Here is a 19,707-nt window from a genome sequence, read left to right as displayed (position 1 = left end):
TAAGGACAAACCATCTGTCTTAGACATTTCAGGCAGAGCCTTGCAGGAAGAGAGAGGTCTGGATTAAATGACTCTTTGATCTGGCTCCCTTTCAATTCCAGGAGTCTGTGCCACTCTACAGGGTATCAGGGGATTGGGCAGTGACATCTTTCACTCCAGTGACCAGCCACATGAATAGGCATCCCCTATCTGTAACTTGGGAGAGTTATTTCTCTGCATGAAGCTGATGGGTTGGGGTGGGTAGTAGGGAGTAGAAAGACTAATTTTCCAAAATAACGATATTAAAAAGTATATTTTGTACCTAGAGCTCTAAGATACCAAGTAATTTCCATATGATCAATACAAACTGGAAAAGTCCTAAGATTTTTGACACATCTCAAGTACTAGGTTTTATTTAATAAAATTCACGTTTATAGCAATGATGGAAAGGTAATGATTTAATGTTGACTTTGAAATGACACAGAACAGAGAGAAACACTACTGCTGACATCCATTTACAATACTTATTTACATTGGTATTGTAACACTAGCACGAACTCTATTTATGATTTCTGCATTAAAATTTATACTATATTTATATTGATCATCGATAATCATGTTAGAAAGTCCCTAAAGACAAGCTTTCATTAGGAAAGATTTTCTTAGTCTTAGAAGTTTGCTTTTTCATTACTGAATAATATGGAAGCTACTGTTTTAAATGAAAACATTTTTTTCATTGGGGTATATATTTTTTGAATTTTGGCACTGAATTATAAGAAACAATTAAAATGAAGGATATAGGGGCACCTGGGTGGCTCAGTCGGTTAAGCCTCTGCCTTTGGCTGGGGTCATGATCCCAGGGACTTGAGATCAAGCCCCGCATCGGGCTCTCTGCTCATGCTTGCACTTTCTGTCTTTCTTTGTCTCTCTGAAATAAGTAAATAAAGTCTTAAAAAAAATAAAATGAAGGATATAGATATATAGTGGGGATTTCTAACTTTACTAATGGATAAGTTAAGTAGTTAAACTTTCCATGTTTGTTCTAAATCCAAATATAAACTTTGAATTCTTCCAGAAAAGGTGGAAAAGCCCTGCTTTTATATTCTAAGGTGTTGTAGTGATTGATTGATTGATTGATTTAGTTAGTTAGTTTAGTTAGTTAAATGGTAGACAATAATAAGTTACAACTCAGTGGGAGGTTTTTTTCACTGAGGGGGGAAATCTAATCAAATTTAGAAGGAAATATTGACTCCTCTTTATGTAACAAATCTTGAAAGTAAATGTTGCTCTTAAACACATGAAGTGATGTTCTACCGCCCTCGTAATTAGAAAAATGCACAATTACAATGAGATACCATTTTTATTTTTATTGCCTAAAATAAAGCATTTATTTATTTATTTATTTATTTATTTATTTATTTTTATTATGTTATGTTAGTCACCATACAGTACTTCATTAGTTTTTGATGTAGTGTTTCATGATTCATTATTTGCATATAACACCCAGTGCTCATTGCAATATGTGCCCTCCTTAATGCCCATCACCAGGCTAAGCCATCCCCCCACCCCCCTCTCCTCTGAAACCCTCAGTTTGTTTCCCTGAGTCCAGAGTTTCTCATGGTTCGTCTCCCCATCTGATTTCTCCCCCTCCCGTTTTCCCTTCCTTCTCCTAATGTCCTCCATGTTATTCCTTATGTTCCACAGATAAGTGAAACTCTATGATAATCTCTGCTTGACTTATTTCACTTAGCATAATCCCCTGCAGTTCCATCCATGTTGATGCAAATGGTGGGTATTCATCATTTCTGATGGCTGAGTAATATTCCATTGTATATATGGACCACATCTTCTTTATCCATTCATCTGTTGAAGGGTACCTCAGCTCCTTCCACAGTTTGGCTATTATGGACATTGCTGCTATGAACATTGGGGTGCATGTGCCCCTTCTTTTCACTACATCTGTATCTTTGGGATAAATACCCAGTATGCAATTGCTGGGTCATAGGGTAGCTCTATATTTAACTTTTTGAGGGACCTCCACACTGTTTTCCAAAGTGGCTGCACCAACTTGCATTCCCACCAACAGTGTAAGAGGGTACCCCCTTCTCCACATCCTCTCCAACATTTGTTGTTCCCTGCCTTGTTAATTTTTGCCATTCTAACTGGTGTAAGGTGGTATCTCAATGTGGTTTTAATTAGAATTTCCCTGATGGCTAGTGATGTTGAACATTTTTTCATGTGTTTGTTAGCCACTTGCATGTCTTCTTTGGAGAAGTGTCTGTTCATGTCTTCTGCCCATTTATTGACTGGATTATTTGTTTTTTGGGTGTTGAGTTTGAGAAGTTCTTTATTGATCTTGGATACCAGCCCTTTATCTGTAATATCATTTGCAAATATCTTCTTCCACTCTGTGGGTTTCCTCTTAGTTTTGTTGACTATTTCCTTTGCTGTGCAAAAGCTTATCCAGATGAAGTCCCAAAAGTTCATTTTCACTTTTGCTTGCCTCTGGAGGCGTGTCTTGAAAGAAATTGCTGTGGCTGACGTCGAAGAGGTTACTGCCTATGTTCTCCTCTACGATTCTGATGGATTCCTGTCTCACATGGAGGTCTTTCATCCATTTGGAGTTTATCTTTGTGTATGGTGTAAGAGAATGGTTGAGTTTCATTCTTCTGTATTTAAGGAAGAAATAGTACCTATTCTCCTGAAGCTGTTTCAAAAAATAGAAAGAGAAGGAAAACTTCCAAACTCGTTGTTTGAGGCCAGTATTACCTTGGTCCCAAAACCAGGCAAAGACCTTATCAAAAAGGAAAATTACAGACCAATATCCCTCATGAATATGGGTGCCAAAATTCCAACAAGATCCTAGCTAATAGGATCCAACAGTACATTAAATGGATTATCCATCACGACCAGGTGCAATTTATTCCTCGGATGCAAGGTGGTTCAACATTCACAACTCAATCAGTGTGATAGAACACATTAATAAAAGAAAAGTCAAGAACCATATGATCCTCTCAATTGATGCAAAAAAGGCATTTGACGAAATACAGCATCCTTTCCTGGTCAAAACGATTCAGAGTGTAGGGATAGAGGGAACATTCTTCAATTTCATAAAAAACATCTATGAAAATCCCACAGTGAATATCATTCTCAATGGAGAAAAACTGAGAGCTTTTCCCTTCAGATCAGGAACATGACAAGGATGCCCACTCTTGCCACTATTGTTCAACATAGTACTAGAAGTCCTAGCATCAGCAATCAGACAACAAAAAGAAATAAAATGTATTCAAATTGGCAAAGAAGTCAAACTCTCTCTCTTTGCCATGACATGATACTTTATGTGGAAAATCCAAAAGATTCCACCCCCAAATTACTAGAACTCATACAGCAATTCAGTAATGTGGCAGGATACAAAATCAATGCACAGAAATCAGTTGCTTTTCTATACACTAACAACGATAACTGTAGAAAGAGAAATTAGGGAATCGATTCCATTCACAATAGCACCAAAAACCATAAGATACCTAGGAATAAACCTAACCAAAGAGGTTAATGATCTATACTCTAGAAACTACAGAACACGTATGAAAGAAATTGAAGAAAGAAAGAAATTGATGGAGAAACATTCCATGCTCATGGATTGGAAGAATAAACATTTTTAAAATGTCTATGCTGCCCAGAACAATCTATACTTTCAATGCCATCCTTATCAAAATGCCAACAGCATTTTTCAAAGAGCTGGAACAAACAATCCTAAAGTTTGTATGGAACCAGAAAAGAACCCAAATCGCCAAGGAACTGTTGAAAAAGAAAAACAAAGCTGGGAGCATCACGCTGTCTGATTTCAAGCTAAAGCTGTGATCACCAAGATAGCATGGTATTAGCACAAAAACAGACACATAGGTCAATGGAACAGAATAGAGAGCCCAGATATGGACCCTCAACTCTATGGTCATCTAATCTTTGACAAATCGGAAAGAAATATCCAATGGAAAAAAGACAAGTCTCTTCAATATATGGGGCTGGGAAAATTGGACAGTGTGAGGAAAGAAGCACACCTCTAGTGGGAATGTGATTTAGTACAATCTCCATGGAGGGTAGGAAATATCTATTGAAAGGATAGTTACACATATCCTTTACAGCTATATATTTACAGATGTATATTGACACACAAAGAAATGGCACATGCACAAGGTTTTAAACTGCTATGTTGTCCCACTATGTTGATCAGAAACAACCTAAATGTCCATTAATGGAAGACTGGATAAAGAATGCTACGTCCTTTCAATTGAATGCAGCCACTAAAAACGCTGAGAATTGATTCTCTAGATGCAGAATAGTGTATAGAATAGACTAGTCTTTGTGTAAGAAAAAAAAAGAGAAAGAAATATGCCCATATATTCATAAAATATATCTGAAAATCTACCCAAGAACTGCCAACAATGGTTGCCTCCAGGGAGAGGAACTATGCATTCTGAGGCTAGGGTGAGAGAGAGAGACTTCATTTTTCTCTATGCCGTTTTGCAACTTTTGAATTTTGTATCATATGCACGTATTATCAGTTCAAAAATAAACAAGGGCGCTGATTAGCTCAGTCAGAGGACTGTGCAACTCTTGATCTCGGGGCTGTGAGTTCGAGCCCCATATCAGGTGTAGAGATTACTTAAATAAATAAAATGTTAAAAAATAAACAAAATAATTAAAAAAGAGAAATATTGTCTCTAGTATAACAACTCATTTATTCTTAGTTTGAGGATTTATTTACATTTAATACAAAATTATCTTCAATTTCAAAATGTAGAATTAAGGCAATTCCAAAATTTTTAAGACTCTGTTCACACTTTCTGTGTAGGTTATAATTATGGATTATAATCAATATTTAAAATATGAAAACACACCTCAAAACAATTTAAAAATATTCTCTATGTAAAGAGCACAAGATATCATTCTTTTCTCCTTCACCCTTCAAGTATGAGGTCCTTGAAGCGAGGGACCCTGTATCGTTCACCTAGAAAGATAGAATGGGAAGAAACTACTTCTTTAAAAAATTATTTTAATTATAAAAGTAATATGTATTATACATATTTCAAATTTGGTAGCTGTTTTCAAATTGACCTTAAGCAACTGTCAATTCATATTTCCACTAACCGTGTATGAGAATACACATTACAGATCACATCTCGAGTAGAATATTTGAACTATTTTACTCCAGCATCTCAGAGAAATAGTCATAAATTTGGCTAACTAATTTAGATGGAAAATAAGAACAACTGACTGGTATTTAGGTAGAATTCCTAAAGGAAGCATAAGGTCTCTGAAGTATTCTGAAAGAGCCATTCTGCAAGAGGTTGAAAGTGAGATTTAAACAGCTTCAGTGTACGAAAAAATGGAGTAGCTCATTTTCCAGTGATATCATCTCAACAGAAATCACTGAAAGAGCTCCAGAACAGTAAGTTACTTCTCAATAGTATGAACAATATTTCTAAGATATGACAAAGGCAATTTGCTCATATTTCTCTGTTGTGGAGGGTTAAGCTTTAATGCTAGAAAAATTATTATTGCAGGTGTTGAAAAGTGACATCTGTAAATACAACTGAATGTAATGAGAATAATTTAAATTTGCTGGGAATTACAAAGAGAAATAATATTACAAAGTCTTCCATTAAGTTCTTTTTTCTCTTTTTTTCTTCCATCAAGTTTTGACCACCAGTACCAACGTGAGACATACTGGAGCCTAAGGCAAAAGGAAAAATCAGTAATACTGATCCCGTCCTTATTGAAAATTTTGATATTTTATTCATCATGAATTCTTTTGCATTGATTTTTTAAAATATTGAATTAAATTATTATTTATATTGATTACTGAGTCCTTTGACACCTCTCTATATTTTGGACCTGAGGTGAACCCCTCACGTCATCCTACTTCTAGTTCTTTTTTTTTTTTTTTTAAAGATTTTTATTTATTTATTCGACAGAGATAGAGATAGCCAGCGAGAGAGGGAACACAGGCAGGGGGAGTGGGAGAGGAAGAAGCAGGCTCATAGCAGAAGAGCCTGATGTGGGACTCGATCCCATAACGCCAGGATCACGCCCTGAGCCGAAGGCAGACGCTTAACCGCTGTGCCACCCAGGCGCCCCCCTACTTCTAGTTCTGATGATCACCCAAATCACAAAATGCTGTCAGAAGAGAAGTTTAAAGCCTCTCTCAAGCACTATTCTCCCCATGTTCCCAAAATTCTATGTAAAGATATTAAAATAAGAAAAAATAGGATTGATAAAATGCTAATTAAAATTTTTTTACAAAGTCAGCAAGGTATACATACATACATATATATATATTAAATAATATTTTTTATTATATTGTTAGTCACCATATAGTACATCCCTAGTTTTTGATGTAAAGTGCCATGATTAATTACTTGCGTATAACACCCAGTGTGCCATGCAATACGTGCCCTCCTTAATACCCATCACCAAGGTATATATTCCTTTTTAAAAAAAATTTTTTTTTATTATATTATGTTAGTCACCATACAGTACATCTCTGGTTTCTGATGTAAAGTTTGATGATTCATTAGTTGCGTATAACACCCAGTGTACCATGCAACACGTACCCTCCTTACTACCCATCACCAGCCTATCCCATTCCCCCACCCCCCTCCCCTCTGAGGCCCTCAGTTTGTTTCTCAGAGTCCATAGTCTCTCATGCTTCATTGCCCCTTCTGATTACCCCCCCTTCTTTATCCCTTTCTTCCCCTACTGATCATCCTAGTTCTTATGTTCCATAGATGAGAGAAATCATATGATAATTGTCTTTCTCTGCTTGACTTATTTCACTTAGCATTATCTCCTCCAGTGCCGTCCATGTTGCAGCAAATGTTGAGAACTCGTTCTTTCTGATAGCTGGGTAATATTCCATTGTATATATGGACCACATCTTCTTAATCCAGTCATCTGTTGAAGGGCATCTCGGTTCCTTCCACGATTTAGCTATTGTGGACATTGCTGCTATGAACATTGGGGTGCATATGGCCCTTCTCTTCATATTCTTATCCATATTTTATAGATGAAGTGGAGGCTCAAAGGAGTCAGTAATTTGCTTGACACACAAACAGCACGTGACCTAAGGCTGAAACCTAGATCTGTCTTTTACCAAAGCCCCGTTTCTTTCCAATGCACAAGGTTCTTTCTCAGGGAATTATTGACATTTGAATCAAGCCCTGCAAGAAGGGTGGGGATTTGCCAGGAGCAGAAAAAGGGATAAGATCGCACAGGCAGTGGGGAAATTGTGGATAATGCCTGGAAGTAATGTCCACAGGCACATTTACTATGAAGCTAAGGAGGCTGATGTGTCATGACTCCTTGGAAGAAATGGTTACAAAGCTTTTTGACAGGGACTGTAACCATGTGTTCACAAGATCATAGGTTGCCTGCGAGATTTGCCCAAGTAAGATATTTAATGTCAATCAGTGAAGATTGCTGTGTCTTTCCCTTCTGGTTTTCCCTCCATCACATTTCCCCTTGTAGTAGGTGGCTTTGCAATTGCTCAAGCATTTTGGGGATCCAGCTTAGGGATAGTTGAAGATATGTTTTGGGGTTTAGTGGGATGTATTTACATGGTTTATGGCCACTCCTGTGGCTAGCTTTCTCAGAGTAAGAATAACTTCTAGGCATACTCCCATTGCCCAATCCGACTCAGTTGGCATGGTGGCATGAAGGTGCAAGGTCAGAGGTTATCACAAAATGAGCGGGACCTGGGTATTTGGAATAAATTGTTAGTGGAGCAGACACAAGGTTTGCAATGTATGGATCCAGAAGCTAATCTGTGGAAAATTCTTTCAAACATCAGATGAGTAAAATTGTAAGTGGAGGATTGAATTTTCATTAACATCTAGTGAGATTAAAAGTTCTTTCCTATGAAAAATGTACTTGATACTGCAGCACATGCAATTATACATAATTCACATTTTTTTCTTTTTTTGATGGGAATTATGCAAAACAGTTGACCAGAATTCCTGGGGTTGTGGGGTACATCCCTGTAGCAATACTAAAATAACAAGCATTCCGTGTATTTTCTGCATTCCAATGTATTATAAGTTCTCTTAGCCTAACTGGTTTATCTTATCCTGACAAAGTCTTGTGGTTTAGGAGACTAGGTATGCGAAGTTATCAGTAACACAGTGATACAGGCAGAGCACACAAGTGTTCCAGTGACAAATCTCTTGCACAGGCTCATCAAGAAACCAATGCGTGTAATAGGAGCAGTAAGTTACACATTTTCCAGCTCGTCACAATATAGTAACAAATTCAGAAATGCATTTGTATTGCTCCTTCTGATGTTTTAACTTCAGGGTTTTAAAAAGTTTTTTTGTTTTTGTTTTTTTAGAATTAATTATTCTAATATTCAAATTTATCTGGAAGAAAGTATCCTTTTGGAAGCCAAAGATTTAAATGGAAGATTCACAAAAGCCTCAAAGTATCAAAAACTATCTTGTTACATTGGGATTATCACTAAAACTGTCAAAATTGTGCAGAAAAGAAAGCATTCATGAGGGCCAGGAAAATATAGATTATTAGAATTACAAGAGAAGAGATAAAGATTATGAGAATCAGGACACTTCCAAAGAGGAAATGAAAAAAGTAGAAGAAACAGAAAATAGTAAAGCAAAATAGAATTGTGTGGTCAACAAAGGTTGGCAGCAGATTCAGGCTGATGACTTCATTGACTTTATTTCTTTTCTTGTCAGTATTTTGGAAGAAGTTTTTTTTCTTTGTAAGTTTTTATTTAAGCTCCTTAGTTAACATACAGTGTGATATTAGTTTTAGGCTTACAATATAGTAATTCAACACCTCCATACAACACCTGGTGCTCATCACAAGTGCACTCCTTAGTCCCCATCACCTACTTCACCCGCCCCCCACCCGCCTCCTCTCTGGTAACCATTAGTTTATTCTCTATAGTTAAGAGTCTGTTTCTTGGTTTGCCTCTCTCCTTTTTTCCCTTTGTTTCTTAAATTCCATATATGAGTGAAATCATATGGTATTTGTCTTTCTCTGATTGACTTATTTTGCTTAGCATAATACTTTCTAGCTCCATCCATGTTGTTGCAAATGGCAAGATTTCATTCTTTTTAAATGTTTTTTTATTTATTTTTATTTTTCTAAGAGAGAGAGAGAACATGTATGTGAGTGTAGGGGTGTGGAGCAGAGGGAGTGAGAGAGAATCTTTTTATTTATTTATTTATTTATTTATTTATTATTATGTTCAATTAGCCAACATATAGTATATCATTAGTTTTTTTTAAATAATATTTTTTATTATATTATGTTAGTCACCATACAGTACATCCCTAGTTTTTGATGTAAAGCTCCATGATTCATTACTTGCATATAACACCCAGTTGCACCATGCAATACGTGCCCTCCTTAATACCCATCACCTGGCTACCCCATCCCTCGCCCCCCTCCCTTCTGTAACCCTTAGTTTGTTTCCCAGAGTCCAGAGTGTCTCATGGTTTGTCTCCCTCTGTGATTTCTTCCCATCCGTTTTCCCTCCCTTTTCCTGTGGTCCTCCATGCTATTCCTTATGTTCCACATAGTAGTGAGACCATATGATAATTGTCTTTCTTTGTTTGACTTATTTCACTTATATTTATCCCAAAGATACAGATGTGGTGAAAAGAAGGGGCACATGCATACCAATGTTCATAGCATCAATGCCCATAAGAGCCAAGCTGTGGAAGGAGCTGAGATGTCCTTCAACAGATGAACGGATAAAGTAGATGTGGTCCATATATACAATGGAATATTACTCAGTCATAAGAAAGGATGAATACCCACCATTTGTATCGACATGGATGGAACTGAAGAGAGATTCTTAAGCAGATTCCACTCGAATCACAGAGCCTGCCCTAGGGCTCCATTCCATGACCCTGGGATCACGAGCTGAGCCAATATCAAGAGTCAGATGTTTAATCTATTGAGCCGCCCAGGTGCCCAAAGACTTCATTCTTTTTTTAATGGCCGAGTAATTCCATTGTATGTATATACCACATCTCCTTTATCCATTCATCAGTCAGTGGACCCTTGGGCTGTTTCCATAGTGGGGCTATTGTAGATAACGCTGCTGTAAACATTAGGGTGCATGAATCACTTTGAATTAGTACTTTTGTATTCTTTGGGTAAATACATAGTAGTGTAATTGCTGGATCATAGGGTAGTTCTATTTTTAACTATTTGAGGAACCTCTAAATTGTTTTCCAGTGAATAGACATAAGCGACAGGTGTTGGAGGTGATGTGGAGAAAGGAGAACCCTCTTGCACTGTTGGTGGGAATGCACACTGGTGCACCCACTGTGGAAAATAGTGTGGTGGTTCCTTAAAAAGTTAAAATAGAGCTACCCTGTGATTCACTGACTTTAAAAGGACTGTGGTCTTTCATTATGGCCCGTTACAAAAAGTAATGGGATTCAATACTTTAATTAAAGACTTTTTTCCCTTCAAAATTGTGATTCTAATAATATTTATATGGAATCAAACAGAATATAAAATGGCAAAGAGATGTTTCTCAAAAGGATATTTTAAAATATTTTAAATAGTCATACTCCTGTGAGTTTAATCTAAGGCAAAAAAAGGTCATGAATGTTGTTTTGTTTGTAAATGATTTTCAACAGGACAGATCTTACTTACACTGGATGGGTTTTCAGACTTCATGAATATATTGAAAGCCCTCAAAAGCTGTGATTATTCTATGCAACAAGACAACTAGAGATAATAGAAAATGTATGCATAATGAAAGTGTTAACAAATAAATAAACCAGACACCAAATCCTGCTCCATTGCTGTAGAGTCTATGCTGGATGTGGCCAATACGGATTAGTCGGCCATTATTGTTCTCTACTGCTCTGATTGAACACTCTATGTTTAGCTTTAAACTTTTTTGCCAACTGAAAACCAGCCTGAGGCTTTGTTTGACAATGGGAAATAACTTTTGGACAACAGTAACCTATGGTCGAAAACACCCATGCAGTGTTGTCCGGCAGCATGGCTGCTGTGAAAGGTGAGGAAAAGGGCTCCTAGCGCTCTTTAAAGATATTAATAAGTGGGCAGGCTGTACACCGTGTGTAGCTCAGTCCTTTAATCTGGTGAGAGAGAAAGCTGCCTCCACAGTTGTTAACCACATTGGCATTTACAACAGTTATTTTCCTTTCAGGTTCCTCTCATAAATGGAGTATTTTACATACATGTATCAACTTGGATTAAAAAAAAAGTCTAAGTAGGGGCACCTGGGTGGCCCAGTGGTTAAGCGTCCGCCTTCGGCTGGGGTTGTGATCCCGGGGTCCTGGGATGGAGCCCTGCGTTGGGCTCCCTGCTCCGCGGGGATCCTGCTTCTCCCTCTCCTTCTGCCTACCCCTCTCCCCCTGCTTGCACTCTCTCTGTCAAATAAATACATAAAATCTTAAAAAAAAAAAGGAAATTGCCATCTTTTTTTTTCTTTTTAAAGATGTATTTATTTTAGAGAGAGAGAGCACATGGGGGAGAGGGCGAGAGGGAGAGTCTTAAGCAGACTTCATGCTGAGTGTGGAGCCATATGTGGGGCTCAATCCCATGACCCTGAGATCATGACCTGAGCTGAAACCAAGAGTCAGTTGCTTAACTGACTGCACCACTCAGGCACCCCAGAAAGGCACTGCCTTTTGTCATCCTTAAATCTATTCGTAAAGAACTGAAAATAATTTCAGATAAAAAATTAGTGGAATATAAAACAAAAGTAAAAAGAGGTACACAATAAAAACTATTCTGACAACAAAAAAGATTTCAAATCATCACCAAATGCAGGAATTCACTAGGAGAAAGAGATACATTTCAAACAGAAGTATCGAAAAGGCTCTAGGATTCTGATAATCCAATTAATGAGAGGAGGGAACTATATGAACACATTGAAAAAGGATTTAAGGTTTTTGTTGATTTGACTCAAAATGGTTACTCTGAAAAAAGTAATAGAAAACTCATGCCATTACAACAAGGACATCAAGGATGGGTAATAAGTGTCATTGATTAAAAGAATATTTCAGATTAATTACTGCACAAGGAAACTTGAAAGTCCCAGACGTCTATCTTATAGCACATTCTAAAAAAGCTAACAAGGTGATAGCATTTTCTCCACATCTGACAGCCATTCTAAAAATTTACGATATTAACCCTAGGTTGAAATATTTGCATAAACTGTCAATAATGCAAAAAAGTTTTTTAATCAATGAGAAGACTGAATTATCTTTCTACTTTTTATAGAAAATGATATTCCAGGGGCACCTGGGTGGCTCAGTCAGTTAAGCATCTTGCCTTTGGCTCAGGTCATGATCCCAGGGTCACCACCTACCTGATTTGTCATGTGTATCATTAATATCATCAGAATGCCACCTTTTGGAATTACTGGGCACCAAGACAAGAATTTATTTTAACCTTAGTTTATATATATTTTGTTCCAGAATAAGCAAAAAATATTTTTTTCCATTGTAAGGAGAAAATGTTGCTCTCTTTTCCAATAACTAGATTGAACTCACATAAAATTGTCTAAATGGCAGGATACCCTGGGTTCTAGTTTTAAATCATGTCTTTCAGAACAAATGGTCTCTGGAATTATGTATTACTGATGACAATAAGAATCTTTACTATTAGACTTGATAAGTGTCAATATCAAAATATATTGATATTTTCAGTTATTTCACACTGGTCTGGAGCACAGGAACCACACTTAGCACACATTTGCTTTAGAAATGTGCCAGGAACAAGCCCCACTCTGCAGTGAGCAGGTGTTGAAGAGCTGCACTGCTCCTTCTGCCGTACCCCGAGCTCTTGGCTTTTGGTGGTGTGTTTTCCCTGATTTGTTGTCCCACTGCTCTGAGGTTCTATTTATCTTGTCTATCAAATCCACCGTCAGGAGGTAGCTGAGAGTAGCTTCCAGGGCCATCTCTCTCTTGGGCATTTTTAGTCTGGATTCTAAAAGGTGAAACAATCTCAACCACAGGATTTGAGGAGTGTGACCTTCTCAGTATCATCATCAAGGCTTACTTGATGACCCAGCAAAAATATTTTGCTTAATAAGAAAGGTATGTATTAGCCACAGTGACTTCTTTCAAGACATGTCTCTAAAGGCAAGGGAAACAGAAGCAAAAATGAACTTTTGGGACTTCATCTGGATAAGCTTTTGCACAGCAAAGGAAATAGTCAACAAAACTAAGAGGCAACCCACGGAATAGGAGAAGATATTTGCAAATGATATTACAGATGAAGGGCTGTTATCCAAGATCAATAAAGAACTCAAATTCAACACCCCAAAACAAATAATCCAGTCAATAAATGGGCAGAAGACATGAATAGACATTTCTTTTTTTTTATGAATAGACATTTCTTCAAAGAAGACATGCAAATGGCTAACACACATGAAAAAATGTTCAACATCATTAACCATCAGGGAAATTCAAATCAAAACCACATTGAGATACCACCTTACACCAGTTAGAATGGCAAAAATGGACAAGGCAGGAAACAACAAATGTTGGAGAGGATGTGGAGAAAGGGGATCCCTCTTATACTGTTGGCAGGAATGCAAGCTGGTGCAGCGACTCTGGAGGTTCCTCAAGATGTTAAAAATAGAGCTACCCTATGACCCAGTAATTGCACTACTAGGTATTTACACCAAAGATACAGTTGTAGTGAAAAGAAGGGACACATGCACCCCAATGTTCATAGCAGCAATGTCCACAATAGCCAAAGTATGGAAGGAGCTGAGATGTCCTTCAACAGATGAATGGATAAAGAAGATGTGGTCCATATATACAATGGAATGTTACTCAGCCATCAGAAAGGATGAATACCCACCATTTGCATCGACACGGATGGAACTGCAGGGGATTATGCTAAGTGAAGTAAGTGAAGCAGAGAAAGACAATTATCATATGGTGTCACTCATATGTGGAACATAAGCAATAGTGCGGAGGACCACAGGGGAAGGGAGGGAAAATAGAATGGGAAGAAATCAGAGAGGGAGTCAAACTATAAGAGACTCTGGACTCTGGGAAACAAACTGAGGATTACAGAGGGGAAGGGGGTAGGGGATGGGGTAGCCAGGTGATGGGTATTAAGGAGGGTACGTATTGCAATGAGCACTGGGTGTTAATATGCAACTAATGAATTGTTGAACAGTACGTCAAAAACTAATGATATACTATATGTTGGCTAATTGAACATAATAAAAAATAAAAAAAAGAAAAATATTAACTTTCTTTTGTTGCCATAAGATTAAATTAGCACAACTTTAGCATCTTAACACTCATTTATTAGCTCACACTTCTGTAAGTCAGAAATCTAGGCACACTGTGACTCAGCTGGTTCTCTGCTCTGGGTTTTACAAGGTTGAAGTCAAAGTTTCGGCAGGTTGTGTACCTTTCTGGAGACTCAAGGGAGAATTTGTTTGTAGATTCATTTAGATGGTTGACAGAATTCACTTCCATGCAGTTGTACGACTGAGTTCTCAGTTTGCTTGCCAGCTGTCAGCCGGGAGAGATTCCAGAGCCTGCCTACATTCCTTGGCTCAGGCTCCTTCTCCTCCATTTGCAAAGTCAGCCACCATGGCTCAAGTCTTTCTTGTGCTCTGAATCTCTGACCTCCTCTTCTGCCTCATCTTTGGCCTCAGCTTCCCTTTTCTCCCAAATCTCACTGACTGACTCTAGCTAGAGAAATTTCTCTTTGCAGGGGCTTAAGTGGTTAGATTGGGCCTACCTAGATTATTCAGGATATATTTTTTTTAAGTAATCTCTACACCCAACGTGGGGCTTGAACTTATGATTCAGAAATCAAGAGTCAGATGCTCTACCAATTGAGCCAGCCAGGTGCCCCTATCCAGGATAATTTATAACTTTAATGATATCTGCGAATGTCCTTCACAGCAGTACCTGGATTGGTGTTTTACTGACAAACCAGGAGATGGTAATCTTGGAGGGACATCTAGGATTCTGCCTACTATAAGGTATGAGACCTATATGATGAAAACAACATTTTCTTTTGGACAATGTATAAAGACACTTGAACAAATATAGAGTTATGCCATATTCCAGGAAGGAAAGGCTCATCTGGAAGGATATTATTGCCCCTGAAATTAATACACACAACTAAAGAAAGTTTTATAAAAATCTCCTTTTTTTGGGGGGGGTTTCTTGATAATCTGATTCCAAAGATAAGAAGAATAAATGAATAAAAAAGACATTAGAGTAGGGAAAAAATTATATCCCCAAATTCATTTTATGAGGCTAATTAGTATAACTTTTATGGCCAATAATACTTAACTCTATGATTCTATTTACATAGGAGTTCAAAAACAGGCATAAGCTGTATTTTTAAGAATGAGTAATTAGGAAGAAAGAATGTGAAGAAAAGCAAGAAAGTGAAAATGCTAATAATCATGATAGTGGTTATCTCTAGCCATTTGGGGGTTATAAAGGAAGAGGTACATTGGGGCCCTCTGGGGGTATTGGTAATGTTTTGCTTTTTGACCCAGTGGGGTCACATGAGTGTTTGGGTAGTACACTTCTTTTTAATGAACCTTTCTGGGTTTGCTATATTTCTCATCACAAAAAATAATTCCAATCTTCTTTCTTCCCCACACTTCCTGATTCTTCCTCTAGTTAGAAGCATCTACAGTGCCTCATAGAGTTGTTACAGCAAGACTACAAAGAGAACATACGATTTAGTTTTTAAAAACAAAAACACTTCTAAAGGAGGTTCTCAAGAATAAAAAAAGCTTTGACAAGAGTGAAACATAGCATTTGACCCTATTTCCCTTCTAGCCCTGGCCAGATTAGCTAAAAAACCTCTGAATTGGGAGGAGTACACGTAGCATAACTCTGAAGAAGATTGGGGGTGGGGCAAGACAGGGAAGGATGAGGTTTGATGGGAGTGGTGGAAAAAGAGAGCAGTGCGGTGCCGGGGTGGCTCAGTAGACTGAGCATCTGACTCTTGATATCGGCTCAGGTCATGATCTCAGGGTCGTGGGATGGAGTCCGCATTGGGCTCCATGCTCAGTGGGGAGTCTGTTTGATTCTCTCTCTCCTTCTGCCCTTCTCCCACTTGCTCTTTCTCATGCTCTATCTCAAATAAATAATAATTATAAGTTATTATTAATAAAAAGATTTTATTTATTTATTTGAGAGACAGTGAGTGCATGAGCGGGGTGAGGGACAGAGGGAGAGGAAGAAGCAGACTTCCTGATAAGCAGGGATCCTGACGCAGAGCTTGATCCCAGGACCCTGGGACGACCTGAGCCGAAGGCAGACACTTACCTGAATGAGTCACCCAGGCACCCCTAAAATCTTAAAAAAAAAAGAAGACAAAGACAAGAGAAAGAGCGTCAGAGTTAGTGGAGCGCCATTTTGGTGGACACGACAGGAAGCCTGGGCTGAGCAGGAAGGCTGTCATCATAGCAGCCTGCAAGGGCTGCCTGCCGCCTACGTACACATCACCCAGCAAAGAACTTTCCTCTGAACTGCCTGGTGGAGAGCCTAGGCCAACTCTGCCAGGGATGGAGGGTGAAACTTTAGACCATCTGGCACTGTAGTAGCTCCCTCCTTCCGTTCCTCTCATCCCTTCTACCCCTAGGGATTTTAATAGGCAAGGCCCAAGAATCTATGTTTTAATAAGTGCCTCGCTAACTCTTAATGCAGGTGGCCTCTGGCAGTGAGTACCATTGCTCAGAGAAACTCCCTGATAAGAAGAATCACCAGAGGCACTTGTTAAAAATCCAAATTTCTGGGCTCCGTACCAGACATGTGGAATCAGAATCTCCAGGGAAGGGGCCTGAGAATGTGTTTTTTTTTTTTTTAACCAAGGCCCAGGTGATTCAAGGGAATTCTGGGAAAAAGCTTTGAAGACTTCCACTTTTTATTTTGTTTTCCAGAGTGTATTTAAAAACAAAACATTTATAATAAGTAATATTTTTTCTTGCATTTTGAAAAAATAAGTACCTTGTTGAAAAGGAAAGATTACAACCTGTAAAATGTATCTTTTTCTCTAGCCCAGATTTCTCAGTGCTGGACAACAGATCTATTTACATGTCATCTCTCCTAAAGTCACAAACACATCTTAAACTCAACATGTTCAAATTGAAATCACCAGCTTCCCTCAAACCCAACTTTCTTCCAGTGTTCACATATCTCAGTGATAGCATTACTATCCACCCACCGTGACTACCAGAGAGCCCGTCATCTCAAACTCCTTCTTCTCCTTCAATCCCATCCACCTCATTGATGTGGGAAACAAACGCAGAAGAATAATTAAATTTCCTTACTAATTATAGCCCATTGACAAGCCCTTGAAACAGGCAGAGTGACCTTCCTCTGGGAGCTCAGCTGCCTCAATGTTGACACTTTGCTAAGGGCAAAAGGCAATCTTAGCCTGACTCCCCCAGGATCCTGTGAGTATACTTTAAAAATACAGAAATTCCTTTGGAAACTTCCTTTATCTCTAACCCCCAACATATATGTTAGCAATCATTCTCCAAGCATATGGCCCACATAAACATCTAAAGTGTCTCATGACTGAGTTTTTACTAAATAGTAATAAATGACCCTTTCCTAACAATAGCTAGCCCCCTCAGGATCCTGGAAACCTTGTTTCCAAAATGCCTTGAAGGCTTATGTTGTCCCTATTCCCCTCCCAACTTGAAAGTATATAATCAGCTACTCCTCACAACCCCCTCTAGCTCTTTCTGCCCATGGGTCCTGTCCCGGTGCTTTAACAAAACCACATTTTTGAACTGAGGACATTTCAAGAATTCTGTCTTGACCATTTGCTCCTAACCCCCAACATTACCATGTCACCCACCATATCTAAATCCATCACCCAAATCTCCCATTTTGCTTCCTAAATTGTTCCAATCTCCCCACTTCTCCATCTCCGTGTTCCCATTCTAATCCATTTGAAATACCACCAACACTACCACCCGTAGACCCTAATTGGCCCTGTTTATATTCCCACATTGCAGTTGGAATGAGCTTTTCAAAACACAGATCCGATCCGGTTAAATCCCTTCTCTGCTTCTCAAGAAAAACATGAAGTTTCTCAGTATGGCCAGCAAGGTCTGGTCTCCAGCTTCATACGGTAGCGCTCTCTCTGCGCTCCCTGCTCTAGCCACATTGGTCTTTCTGTCCCTCAGGCTTTCAGTGTTCCCCCCTGACAAAAGGTCTTTAGACATGATGTTCTCTGTTTCCTTTTCTCCTTTTTTCAGTATTTCATCCTTCAGATCTCCATTTCAGTATGACTTCCTCAAGGAAGTTTTCCCTAACCTTCCTGACCAATTCAGTGAATGACGCTACTATAAGCTCTCACAGCACCTATCTCTTGAAACTTTCATTTATTCCTTTAAATAAATGTGGTTTACTTATTTGTCGAATTAGACCTTTTAGCATTCCTTTGACTAGAGTAGTTTGTTCCTTTCTCATCTTCTCTGGTGTTTTTCTGATTTCACTTTCTTAGAATCTCTCACAGGACAATTTTAGGATTAGTAGGGAATAATTCCTTAACATTTGGATTCAGCTAATACACCACCTTTGTTGGCTTTCCCATATCCCCTCTGGCTGCTGCTGCTTTATCATTTTTCAATCTCTTGAACATCGTAGTACTTATTTACCCTATATTTTTTGTTTACTTGAAGGTTTCTCTCACTAGTGTCAGTTGCTTTAGGGCAGCTGTTTATCTCTGTATCCTTAAACTTAACACAGGGTTTTGTTCTCAATAAATATTCGGTCTTCCGTCACTGCCTAACAAACTCTTACCGCTTAATATAAAGGAAGCAGTGGTATAGTGTTACCTTCAACAATATACATATTTCTATTCAATTTCCTTGTTTGAAAAATGATACTTACCTTAAAAAGTTGTTTGATTAAAAGAGTTAATGATTTAATACATCTCACCCTCCCCTTGCCAGGCCCAGTCTCTCCTCTTTTGGAGCTATTATGTATGGAATTTGTTTCAGGATTAGGTTTTTGGGATGTCTGGCAGCTGGCTAGTTCTTCTTCGTCTCCCTCCTCCTGTTTTTTTCCCCCTTTACAACAGACCTTGATGGCCCAGTTAAAACTAGAGAACAAATCATTAGCAAGTGGAAAACATTTCTTCCCTGTTCTCTTAGGAAAAGATATTCCTGAGGTGAGGAGACATATTTGCATTAACTGCACAGGCCTTTGAAAAATATATATTTTGAGGGGTGCCTAAGTGGCTCAGTCCGTTAAGCATCCTGCCTTCGGCTGGGGTCGTGATCCCAGGGTCCGAGGATGGAGCCTTCTGTCGGGCTCCCTGATCTGTGGGGAGTCTGCTTCTCCCTCTCAGTGTGCACACTTGCTCTATCTCTCTATCTCAAATAAATAAACATCTTTTAAAAATATACTTTGAAACAGCAAAGGATGAAAAATGAAATGGTTAAATTTCCATATTGAAATAGATGAAACGTTTCATTTCCTATTTTCTTCTAGATTGGTAAAGGATCTGACCCAGAGTACACAAGAAGTAAACTTTGGTCCCCTTCCCTTCATCCCTTCAAGCTCACAAAGCTGTAAGTTAAGATTTTAACAGTCAGGACAAGCAACTCCACAGTGAATTATCTGGTAGCTTCTGGTATAATATATTATGTTTACCGACTAGATCCTATGCTCAGTTTCATACTTTACCTCTTTGCTTTGT

General features: G+C 38.4%; 1 pseudogene; it reads right to left on the bottom strand.

The window, feature by feature from the left end:
- The window catches only part of LOC113248259 (40S ribosomal protein S4-like), a 42,286-nt pseudogene extending 29,322 nt beyond the window's left edge, over window positions 1–12,964 (bottom strand).
- Window positions 12,965–19,707: the final 6,743 nt, after the last annotated feature.

Source organism: Ursus arctos, unplaced genomic scaffold, assembly GCF_023065955.2.
Source record: "Ursus arctos isolate Adak ecotype North America unplaced genomic scaffold, UrsArc2.0 scaffold_1, whole genome shotgun sequence".
Lineage (NCBI taxonomy): Eukaryota > Metazoa > Chordata > Mammalia > Carnivora > Ursidae > Ursus > Ursus arctos.
Note: the sequence above shows the minus strand (reverse complement) of the source record. Positions and strands in the feature narration are given on the sequence as shown.